The 12003-nt window shown below is 45.7% G+C and overlaps 1 protein-coding gene across 2 annotated transcripts in view; it reads left to right on the top strand.

Annotated features, from left to right (window-relative positions):
* Positions 1-12003, top strand: part of CACNA2D2 (calcium voltage-gated channel auxiliary subunit alpha2delta 2) — a 224223-nt gene that overhangs the window by 25860 nt on the left and 186360 nt on the right. The gene's annotated exons all lie outside the window — the stretch shown is intronic.

Raw genomic sequence — 12003 nt, 5'->3', positions numbered from 1 at the left:
TACGGCAGAAGCCAGATCTCCTCTTTTCCTGGCAGGAGTGCTCTGGGTTGGGTTAGGGCAGTTATAGAATGGCTTCGTCATGGTTTATTAGGTTTGTGGATCGAAGGGTCTTTAAGACTCTGTTTCCTCTTCCCAGTGAGACCCTGTTTCCCCTTCCCAACCCTGTTGTGTGGACTAGCAGCTTTCAAATGGAATAATTTGAAGTTAGGGTTATGGTGTTAATCTAAAGAAAATAGACTTCTCAAGCATGATAAATATGTTGCCCGAGAAAAATGGGGTGTATTTGTGTTTTCTCATGGCAGTGGCATGTTCTCAGATGCCAATGATTCATGGGCCTCTTACTCTCTGTCTTACACTAGTAACTCTACTGGCTTCAACAGAACTGTTCATGTTTCATGTTGCTGGTTGTAACCCATTGTCTAAACATAGAAGTTGCACTATTATCTTTTAAATGCATTTTAAAACTCATTTTAAGAGTTTAACTCTTAAAGCTTGCAAAACTCTTCATAGTTCATCCGTTCATTCCCATTCATATTTGGGCTCTAGAATGGTGTATCTGGGCTTTGCTTGCATTCATTTCCACTGAACTTCAACTGGATTGATATAAACTTTGTGTGTAGCATGAAAAGCGTATACATTGCTTTGGTTTTAAAAAATAATTTTGATTGTATCCGTGCATTTGTGCAATGCAGTTTTGCACGTTGGCAGGGCCTTAGAATCAGCGCCGGGGATGCAGGTTTTCCAGGCAATCCACAGGCGTACAGCCAGCGTACTCTTCAGCAGAGCACATTTTTTTAAAAAAAGATTGCTACTACATTTTGTACATGTCCTCTCTTACAATTTATTCTTATTAGCTTTGATTTTGCTCCTTTGCATGTTAAATAGGTATATCATGTAATTTTTTTAATGCCATAATTAAATAGAAATTACACCTCCAATTTGCCAGTACTTGACTCCTATTGGCCAGTCAGTCAATTACAGGTAAGAGAGCTTCCCACTTTTTCTGTTTAATTCTTCTGATAGTGCATCACTTTAATGGATTAATACCAGATAAACTGACTACAGAGGGATTGAAGGGTTTTTTTGGAGCCTTCTTGTGAAGGGAGGGAGCTGTGCACGGTTATTGTATCTGGTGAATGCACAAACCACCTGAAGCCAAGAAATGAGCTGCTGCTCAGAGCTGTGCTTGCAGGGAGTCCTCTTACCCACCAGCTGCACACAGGTTCATCTGCATTGCAGGATGGGAGCTGTTTAGTGTCATAAAGAGGTATTGTAAGCCACTCTGTGACATGGTTAAAAAAAAATATTTAAAAAATGCATATTCTGCTGCAACCGCACTCAAAATTTAGAGGATGGCAACTAATTCTTAAGGTTGAGATTCGGTCCATGCTTCCCTTCTTCTAAAGGGCACTACTTGGGCATGACTTGGACTTTGTAGCTCACTTTGCTCCACGATTGTGCTGGCTTGCCACCAGGATGCAGGTGCTGGCGTCCAGTACCAACCTGCAGAGCTGCGTTGTGCCCTGACACAGAACGAGCAGGCTCAGGGGAGAAGGGAAGGCTACTGCCTGCGCAGCTGTCAGGGCTGAAATGTCCTTCTAGCTGGAAGCGAATCCCACCCACTGGGATTTATCAGGAAGGTTTATTAGTAAGCAGGAATAGATCCATGTGGGGCAGGAAGGATAAAGAAACATGGGGCAAGTAGAGCCTGGTTTTTGCTAAAGCTTGCTCATGTTCTATGGGGTTGCCGTGTTAGCCTGGGACATTCGAAGTATCTGCAGAGGGGGGCTTCTGGTAGATAGTGGTATTAGAATGATATTAGTTATGGTCCTTCTGAACTCGGTGGGGTCTGCCATGCAGGCAGTAGGTCCCACTGCCAGCTCTCGTGGACCTTTGAAGCCTTTAAGATTTGGGGGTGGTACCATGCCAGAAACGGATCTTCCCTTTCCAGTTCAGGCCTGAGTATCAAAGTGACAGACCAGTTAATAATAATAAAAATACCCTCCTCTGAGGTTTGTCAGGTTTACTTATGAATATTTTTTTTTCTTGGGTTGCTGAAAGGATGTGAACCTGTTCTTTGGTTATTGACTGAAATCGTTAACTGTTGTGGCATATGAGGCATGAAATGTATTGTGAGAAATATGGTGTCCAGGAACATAACAGTGCTGAATATTTTATCTTGCTGGAGTGCTGCCCACCCAAGAATGATTTTTATTTTAACTCTTCAGTCATCTCCTAGAGTTGGGGTACTAAATGTCAGCTGACTCTGCTTCCCTCCTCTCCTGCAGGGTAGACAGACAGTCATCTCATATGCTTCCCCTGGGGAGATTATCCAAATTTACACCGTTCAGATTCTTCTTTGCTCAACTGGAGTGTTTTTCTGTAGCAGTTGGAGGTGGAGTGAAAGTGGAGGGTGGAGTGGAAGTGGAGGGTGAAAAGCTCAGAGATGCAAAGGGGTGTCCCACCAGGGGCTCTCCTTTCAGTTGTGAGATACCACCTCTTTTCTCTCCTGATGTCCAGACCTTGAGAACTCTGAAGTGCAAATGTCCCTGTTGGACAGATTGGCTGTGGTGGGACTACATGTAGAACTGAACGCTGTGGGCTTGGGGCTGTAGGGAGGACTGTGGCCTTGCTGAGTTGATTCTTTACCCATTGAAGTTGGCGTTCAGCCCTCTGGGTGCTCGTGGTGCAGCATCATGTTGGCTCCCGACAGCCCTCAAAACAAATCCCAGCACTTGGAGATGAGGGCACGTTGTTTTGCCTCTCTGTCTTCACTTCCCTTGTGGCTCACCGGAAATATTTGAGAGGACAAACCATTGCTAATTTAACCCTGACTGGCACAATGATATGTGATACCCTAAAATGCTGGTTGAATAGGTTGAAATTCTTTAAATAATAATTTCTAGAATAAGGAATGTTGCAAAATCCAGCTCCCTGACTTCTATTCTTTTTCTGTTAGTGACTTTCTTCATGGGTTTCTTCATCACTTTGCAGGACAAGAAAATGTTTTGTTTTGACGCTTTGTGCTGCACTGGACTGAATTTCAGTGTTTTGGCACAAGTAAAAGTTGTTGACTTCAGTCAAAAGTGGACGAATTTGTTGTTTCCAGCCTAGATGGTTTCTTCATGTTGCAAAACCTGCTCCTGGGTAGACTCAGTGGTCAAGAGAGATTTCCCATGCTGGCGCAGCCCTGTCCCAGCCTACCAGTGTCCTGCTGTGCTGGCGCTCATGGATCCAGTGGCAGCAGAGCCGTGTGCGCTGCTGGGTTTTGTGCTGAGCAGCTCCCCTGGATGTTGTGTGAAACCTTCCTTGCTGGAGAGCCGGGCTGACATTGCAAGTCTCCTCTGGCTTGTTACCTAAATTGTTTGATCCTGTGTCTCCTGAGGTGAGCATCTGGCTGGTCAGACCATCTCTTCTTCTAGTACCTTTTATCTGTGGCTGCCTCTTAATGGGCTTCTTTCTTTGCTGACAATTACCGAGGAAGCCAAAGCCTTCAGAGTGAGGCAGGGAAAAACGAAGCGGTTGAGTGCTGAGCCCCCTTTTCTGCCGCTGTTTTCCTTTCTGCCCTTCTCTCTGGCTGCCTTTCCTGAGGACAGCTTCAGTAACAGGGACGAGCACTCACCCGGAGGCATTGCACGGTGGCGATGCAGCCTTTCCCTGTTCGGCAGACTGGCATTAGCAGGGGCAGGGTGAGTGGCAGAGCTGGACCTGTGGCTTGGATTAACAGAGCTTCCAGTCTGGCAAGCTGTTTTTGCACCCTCCTGCCCTTTCCTCTGGGCTGTTGAGGGAAGTCAAGAGACAACGTCTGGATCTGCCTTGCCGCCATTCGACTGGAAGGTATGAATACTGCTGGCCTCAGTGGTGAGGAAACACCCAATCCATAAAGGTGCAGATGGCTCCAAACCTGAGCCCAGGTGAGGCGTGGTGAGCAGCTTGTGGGCAGAGCTGGGCAGGCAGCGAGCCCCTGCCTGAGCTGTGCTTGGTCCTCAACACATGGGGCTGCACGGAAAGGAGGATGAGGCCAGGGAGAGGGTGCCCTTCGGGATGCAGGCTGCTACCCACAAGGGCTTTGCTGAAAGTGGCAGAGCAGAAGTGGCTGGACTTGGTCCTTGTAATCAACATCTTATTTTACTTCAGTGGATTTTTCATTTCTCTGTCTTTTGTTCTTGCTCGTTATCTTGTGCTGTTTTCTCAGCTTTGTTTTGCCAGTTTGGCATCTCTGCCTGGCAGAAGTGCTGCTGTTCATTCATCTGGTCTTTTGTGAAAGGGAACGACAAATCCTGCTGGCCAGGGCTTGGGGCAGAGTGACTGGGATCTGTGCAGGCGTCCCCACCTCTGTCCACCTCGCAGCATCCCATGCAGCCTGTCTGTCCCTTCTGCTCAGCGCTGCTTCTTTGATACGTCACTTCTTGTTTTCAAAGCATGGCCATCCTTGAGTTGAGGCAGCCACAGGTGAGCAACTGTGGTTGAGCCATGCACAAACAAGGACTTGGATTTTTTTTTTTTTTTTTTTTTTTTTTAAAAAAATAGTGTACTAGCAGAGTTCTGGCTTGGATCTGAAGAGCTAAAGTGGCACCCACCTTGTTACTGCAGTGACTAGCATCCCTCCTGTGGTGGGGTCTCTGCAGTGCCAAGTACTTCATGTGGCTGTGGGAGAGCATCCCTCACCAGACTGCTGGGACAGAGCTAGAGAGTCTCTCTAATGCCAGAACTAGGAGGTAAAACATGCTCTTATCAAGGGAGCTGCCGAGGTTTTCTGTTCAATGTTTTTGATCTTGGGTTACCACTGGCATAATAGTAACATAGCCCAGATCTTCCAAGTAGCTGTGGTATTACATGATGTTTAACTTGCTCTTCTGTTTTCTCGGGGTATAGAAACACTCACCTGGTCATTCAGTAGGGCTGGAGAATTTGGAAAGTGTTTATAGGATTTTTAAATGAATGATGCTAGAGAATTGGAGCCCCCCTGCACGGTGCTCTGCATGCAGTGTCTGAGGAGCACATCCGCTTCCAGAGGGCTCTGTCAGGTGGACTGGGTGTTTACAGAAGGACAGTGATGCGGTCCTTAGATATGGCAGAGTTGGGAGAATAAGATGCTAACCTTCTGATATTCAATCCAGTACCATAATCCCCAGTCTGGACTTCAAAACACCACAGCAGAGTGCATCTGGCCTTTTCCTTCTGAGGAGTCAGACCCAGCCCCCGGAGTGGGAGAACAGTGATGCCCAGTGCCTGCACCGTGCTCGACAAGAGCTGCAAGAAGGAGTTTGAGCCCAAAGCTTGGGCAACACACAGAGCCAGCTGCTTATGCTACAGCAGCACTGAATGCCTGCCTTCTTCCAAACGCTGCAAGGGAGGAAGGACCTAATTGAGTTTTCTAACAGCTAGTGCCCATCCGGGGGCTGACCAGGAGTACGGACTCTGTACCCCAGTGAGATGATGCCCAGCTCCATGCTCTTGGTTCCCAAGCTCTTGCATTATCTGTCTGATCCTTGCAGTTCTCCCCCAGCTTTTCCCTCCCCCTCTCCTACCAGCGTGCACGCAGCCTGCTTCCGCACACCATCGCTGTGCCCTCCCCTGCTCCTCATGTTTGATAAGAGGAAGTGTGCGATGCCAGATAAACACATTCCTGTTCCAAACTGCTTGGGTTTATTTTAATCTGCCTGGGCCGTTCAGCAGCCTCAGCACTCTGTTCAGCACTGAGCGCAAAGCCAACAATATATTATCAAGGAGGAGCATTTAAACGTCCTCAGCCTTGCAGGGGCTTGGGTGGAGGAGGAAGGTCCTCTGCCACCCTTTGCTTGGGCCAGTGTCTGCCGTCATTAGTCCCCTTACACCCATCGTCTTACTTCTCACTCTTTCTCCCCACTAGAACCATATTGCATCCGTACAGGGAGATGTCAGGGAAACATATGCTCCAGCTTTTAGTACATTTGCATAATTAGAGTAATGTGTATGAATAATTTATAGCTGTATGTGGCTGCTCAGTGTGTGACGTTAGCACCCCTCGCTAAATCCTTTCCAGTGGGTGGTGCAGATCCTGCACCAGAGCCATTGTGCCGATGCAGTGTACAGCCTGTTGGCAGATGCAGGAGCCCTGCTTTGAGAGATCGGGGTGTGCGTATATATATGTACGTGTGTTTGTGTGTATATATATATTTCGTCGAGAAAGATGGGCTTTTACAGTTGTGGGGAAAGAGCAGGCTAGAAGTCTCAGAGACTAAAATGCCTTAGACTCTTAGGTTCAAATCTTGCTCCATTTGTGCAGAAGCTGTGAATTAAAATGTTCTGCAACATTTGAAAGCTGAGGCAGGGATTTTTCCAGCAGGACTCAGGTGTGACTACTTTGTTAGCTTGTGTGCCAGGTTTATGGTTTTTTTTTTTTTTTTAAATGACTTTTTCAGATCATAAAACTTAGCAGTTTGCAGGGAGGAAGGGGTAAACTTGCCTGTACTGTGTCACAGAGCCTGATCTCAATCAGTCAGTCAATAAATAGTAGCAAAGGATTGCCTGGGTGCTGTCTCACTATTTACCAGCTCTTTAATGTGCGAGTTCTTGTGCTGGAAAGCCCAGAGTCCCAGGTAGGTTTTCTAAAGGAGTGATCCGAGTGGTTGAATTCTGGTATTTATGTTCCAGTTAATTTTAGCTTAAACTATATTTGGTCTTTTCCAAATGTTTGAGAGCCTTGGCTGGAAAGTGCTGTGTAAACTGGAATGAAACGCAGGTGTGCACACTTACTAGCTCATTAGTGTTATCCACTGGGAAACTGAGGCAGGTGGTTAAGCCGAGCGAGCGCGTAACGAACGTGTGGTGCAGCCCGGACTGTTCTCCATCACGTGTACAGCCAGCGGGCCCTTAGTGGGGTGTGTTTAGAAGGGTAACAGGCATAGTAATAGTCCTTACAGCCCTCGCTCTGAACCTTTTCACTTTACATAATGACTAAGTAAAGATAATACACTTGCAGCCAGTTGGTGAGTTAGCAAGATCAGAGGGGATTGCCGTTGAGTTTTTTGGAGCCGTTTCTGATTTATATTGCTGCCAGCCACAAGTTAAATGAGCTCAGCTTTCAACCGACTGATGTTCAGGTGCACGCACTGCCTCAGTGGGCTGCCCTGCGCTTCGTGTCCAAAAACGTAGCTGATGTACCAAACCAGTCAACACCCATGTTTGTACGATCCTCATGAATATTCAGTGAAACTCTTGCAATTAATGGTGTTGCCATTACACAGCCATATGAATCCATGGGAACCATGAGACCTTGGTTGATGTATCTGGAAACCTCGCTCAGCCAGGTGGTCCTGCCCCCAACTGAAGGAGCCCGTGTGGTCCCCACGTCCGTTCCAGCTTGAATCGTTACCTTCAGACTGAGTTTAAAAACAAAGCAAGACAAAATCCAAAGCAACCCTGTCAGAATGCGGGATGAATAATTAGGTGGAGATCATTAAAGTTTGCCTCCTTAAAAACATACATAGATTATTCTTTAATGGAAAGTTAATTGTTTTATTATTCTCTCCAGATGGTTCTTTTCCTTTACATTCACAGGGGAATTGATATAGCCTGGGATTCAGTCTCCTGTGAGCAGAGCTGGTAACCAGAAAAGCAACTCTGTTGCTGATCAAGATACAAAACAATAGAAAATAAGTATATGTATTCCATCATAGCTTCAGATTTGAAATATTATTTATAGGCTGTAAGTGTCCCCTCAGCTTGAAATGCTGCAGGCTGTGGAGTTTGCATTTCTCTTCCTGCTAGGTTTGCCAAGGAAACGCTTGGTATCGGACACTACCGAATCCTGGTGGTGGATCGGTTGCTTCCTAATACTGGACTGTGGAGGAGCCTGCAACTGGCAACACTGAAATACACGGCTTTTCTAAAAGGTTTAAAGCAGGAAGCTGTTGTTAGATACTCGGGGCTATGTGTGTGGAGGAAGCAATAAGATGGGTCACATCTCCCTTGTTCTGCACGTAGAGATGCAGGAGGGCTTGGGAAGGTGGGGAGAACACGGTGGAGGTGACTTCTCAAGGGCACAGTTGTGGTTTTTATGTTCTAGTGTGGCTTCAACCTGGTAGACTGCAGCTGTGAGCTTGCATGTTAAGTGAGCGTATTTATCGTTTCTCATTACAACAGATCACCTTTGACATCTGATGTGAATAACTTGAATGGGCTCCTTATTTCAAACACCCAGCCATGCTGACCTATTGGCCTGCAATGATTCTGCTGGCTTTATAGGTACTTATTTCCTTTTAATTATTTAGAGTTAAAATATTATTGTAAGGGAAGGAGAGAGAGAGTGGATTCTGGTATTAGCTCAGCCTTGCCTTCCTCATTGAAATCCAGATGATCTGCTTATATTGGAGAGATTTGCTCAAAGACTGAGGACGTGTGCTATGGTTAAAGCTATGGTTTGCTGTTGCTTTATTGGAAGATACGGCTCTGCTTCTGGGAGGAACTGCCTCTTGGGAGACTCCAGATCTTGGTAACCTTCAGGGACCTGAAGCTTTCCAACGCTTTGCAGCTTACTTGGCCGAAGCTGCATACAATGAGCTTGAAAAACTCCACATTCTTTCAAGTCTTAGGGATAAGCCAGGCATTCTCAGGTAGTTTGAGAGGTCGCATCCAGAGCAGAGGAAATGAAGAGAGAAAGGAAGATGAACAGGCTCAGGAGGAAATGTAGCAGGAAGGTGATGCTAACGGTTGTGAATTCTCCTCTCCCTTGTGTTGCTCTCGGGCTGGTCAGTGCCAACTGATGCACGTGGACCATCACCTCTTTGATTTGATATATTTTGGAGAATTTCTGTTTCATTATATTTGCATCTGGTCCTTGTGATTCAGTTATTCATTGGGCTTCAGATTTTATTGACTTTTTCCCCTTTTCTAACTGACCTTTCACACCTGTAAGCGTCCAAGGCAGATTTAGTATGTGTTTGTTCAGCACCTACCATAACCAATGGCATCATGCTGTTTGGACACTGACCATAGTATAAATATTAAATAGTAAGTAGGAGCACTGAGAAAAATCCTGTCTGAATCAAACGTGAGATTTGCTTGTGTGAAGAGATGCTGGGAATGAGAGACATGGCTATTTCTATCAGGGCAGTTCTCTAAACCTCTGGGTGATGTGTCTTGGATTAGTAGCAGGATCTGGATGTTTTTATGTGTCACTCTAGGGATTGTTTAAGCAGCAGCATTAGTTATCAGCTGTTGGATGCCCAAGTGAAGCCTTTGCTTGTAGCTAGGAGGCAGGGAGCAGATTTTCAGTTTCCTGCTGTGACTGTAAGGCCAGGTAAATAGAGAAGGAGGAGACAGCAGGGGGTTTATGTGACTTGAGGAGCAAAGAAGATTGTGATGGTAAATGTTGGATTACTTTTAAAAACAAGTAGGTCATTGAAGATACCGTGGTTGGTGAACAGAAAAAGAAAGGCGGATTTATTCCTTGTTCTTCTAAAGATTTGTTACACTGTAAAGCTCACTTCACTGCTCAGCATGCTGTCATTTTAAATTTTGGAAGTTCCTTGTTTCTGTTTTTGTTGGTGGTCCAGCAAGGATGACACAGGACCTGAGATTAGGGACCTGGGATCTTCAAAGGAGCCCTGGTTCCCAGTTCCTTGGGCGTCGTGAGTAGGCTGGGCCTTGCCGTAGCGCTTGCTGGGAACATCAGCTGGTGTTTCCATTTCCATCTCTAGAAGGGATTTGACTGTGACCCCATGGTACTCAAGACAAATTGTTTAAAAATCAAGCTGTCTTTTGTCTTCTGTCCCTTTTGCAGAGTGCTAGCATGCAAGACAAACATCCGTCTCCATCCCTGCCTTTTGTAAAGGGGAAAGGATCCGGTGATAATTATTTGAGATGAGGTATATCCATAAGGTATCCATGGCATCAGTGCTGTGTATGTCTGATTCTGAGTATAAATGGTAGCTCCAATGTGTTCTTAAACTCTGTGTCTTGGTGTTCATTGAAAAAGAAATCATAGCACGATAATACCATGCTTACATCTAGTGCATTTCATGGCTGATTATTAAAATTACTTGCAAACAAGTTTGCTCTCACATCTCAATACAGAAGAGAAGGAAAACATTAGTCTGTCCACTGTAAGTAGGTAAATTGAGTCTCAGGCAAGGGAAATCCTTATTCTCAACAGTGAGTCTGACAGAGGGCTGGGGAGGGAACCTGTGAATCCTGACTCTAAGGCTTATCTTAATAAAAACTGTTCATTTTGTCACTTCAGGCTCATTACTACATCTGTTAGCACTGAGCAATGGATCCTAGAGAGTACAAGTGAGAGAGACAAACTTTCCGCTTTGAATTCTCCCGTAGGAAACTTATTTCTGGCATGTTTCACAAGTAGCAGCTGCTTCTTTATATTCATAGGGTTTATAACACGTGGTATTTTCTCTTTGGCTCTGCCCCCAGCTCCCTCCCGTGCCCAGGTGATACGCCTGCCTTCTTGCCTTGCCTCCACTGTTGGTGCGAGTTTGGAGGGCTGAGCTCCTGATGTGGAGCCCGAGCAGCAGTTGATTGCTAGCTTTCCCTCCTCCTTAGATGTGTGCTAGCTCTCGCACGACATTTTGAGGTGCCTGAAGCATTCTGTGGAAGAAAATTAATTGGTTTTGACAAACCACAGCAGTCCCTTGGGTGCCTGGGAGTGCAACATTTATTGAAACCAGGCAAGAAATCAAAACGTTCTGGTGTTCATTCACCTCCAGTGCAGCTGTATCAAGAAAAATAAAAATAAAAAAATCCTTAACCTTCCTCTGGATTTTTCATTCTGACATTTGGATTGTCTGCTAACTTTCTAATAAAACCTCCTTTTTCTTTTGAAAGAGAGTTTAGTGGTCATGAAAGATGCCAGAATGACAGCCCAGGGAGTAGATGGTCTCTGTTTACCCACAGAGCAAATGCAGCATCAGGGCAAATGTACTTGCCATTGTACTTCCACCTTGACCTGCCGCATCCCAAAGGAGGGTAAGGAATTGCAGGAGTTTTTTTGGCACTTCTAGACTTGGCCTCTCTGCTTACACAACTCAATAAGGAATCAGGCTGCTTCTGCTATGGCAAAACAGTATTAAGGAAAGCTTTTTCATCACAGCTGTAGATATAACAACTTCAATGCAAACCTCAAACTGAAAGCACTCTGCTAGCAGAAACCATCTCCTAGCCCCGCTCTTCCAGGAGTCTGGCCTGTCTTCCTAACATATTGGTTACAATCTGATTCATTTCTAAAACATATGCTGATACCCAGTGCAAGTTACAACCATTCCCGTTGGCAGAAGGTGGTACCTATATACGTGAAAGGGGTGCTACGGTGCATCGCCCTGGGTGTGACTGTACCTACAGCAACATGGATGCCCTTCAGTTGGCCACTGGCTCAAGGTCACTGGTCTGCTCTGTGCAGAATTGCTGATGGGAGACATTAAGTTACCATCAAGTTTGAATTGGTGTTGGTTCACCTTTAAAAAAAAAAATAACGAGCAGTGTTCTTCACACAGCTCTGAAGGCAAGACTGGGAAACAAGGGTAGCAGTTTTTAATCAAAAGCTGGTTACTGCCCATGTGCCGTCACGAAATAGGGTTGTTTCTAGTTTTATTTGCATGGGGTGTCCACCTGTCAGCCTGTGAACTGGCACGTGATTTCTGGACTGTGCCCTGCTTGATAGGGCTGTGGAATCTTTTTACAGGTCTTCTGCTGTCTGTGGGCATCCCCAGGAGTGGTGTTAGCAGGGGGAAACCATATGCTTTTAGCCTGTAGGATTAGGGTTATTGTGGGTCCTCACCTCATGGGCTGGAAAGAGGACTTGGAGCCACTGGAAAGGATTGGGAAAAGAATTCACAGACAAATGATGTAGAGTTATTCAGCCCCTCCAGGGCTGAATTGCAGCAGATTTTGGGGGTTTTAGCAGTGTTTTGTTGTTTGGTTCTTTTTTTCTTGTTGTCCATCACTACAATATTTATATGGGTATGGTAGGGGTGAGCACTCTGAATTCAATAAAGAGTATCTGGGGGAAGC

Source organism: Numenius arquata, chromosome 8, assembly GCF_964106895.1.
Source record: "Numenius arquata chromosome 8, bNumArq3.hap1.1, whole genome shotgun sequence".
Lineage (NCBI taxonomy): Eukaryota > Metazoa > Chordata > Aves > Charadriiformes > Scolopacidae > Numenius > Numenius arquata.
This window is presented reverse-complemented; position numbering and strand designations above follow the sequence as displayed.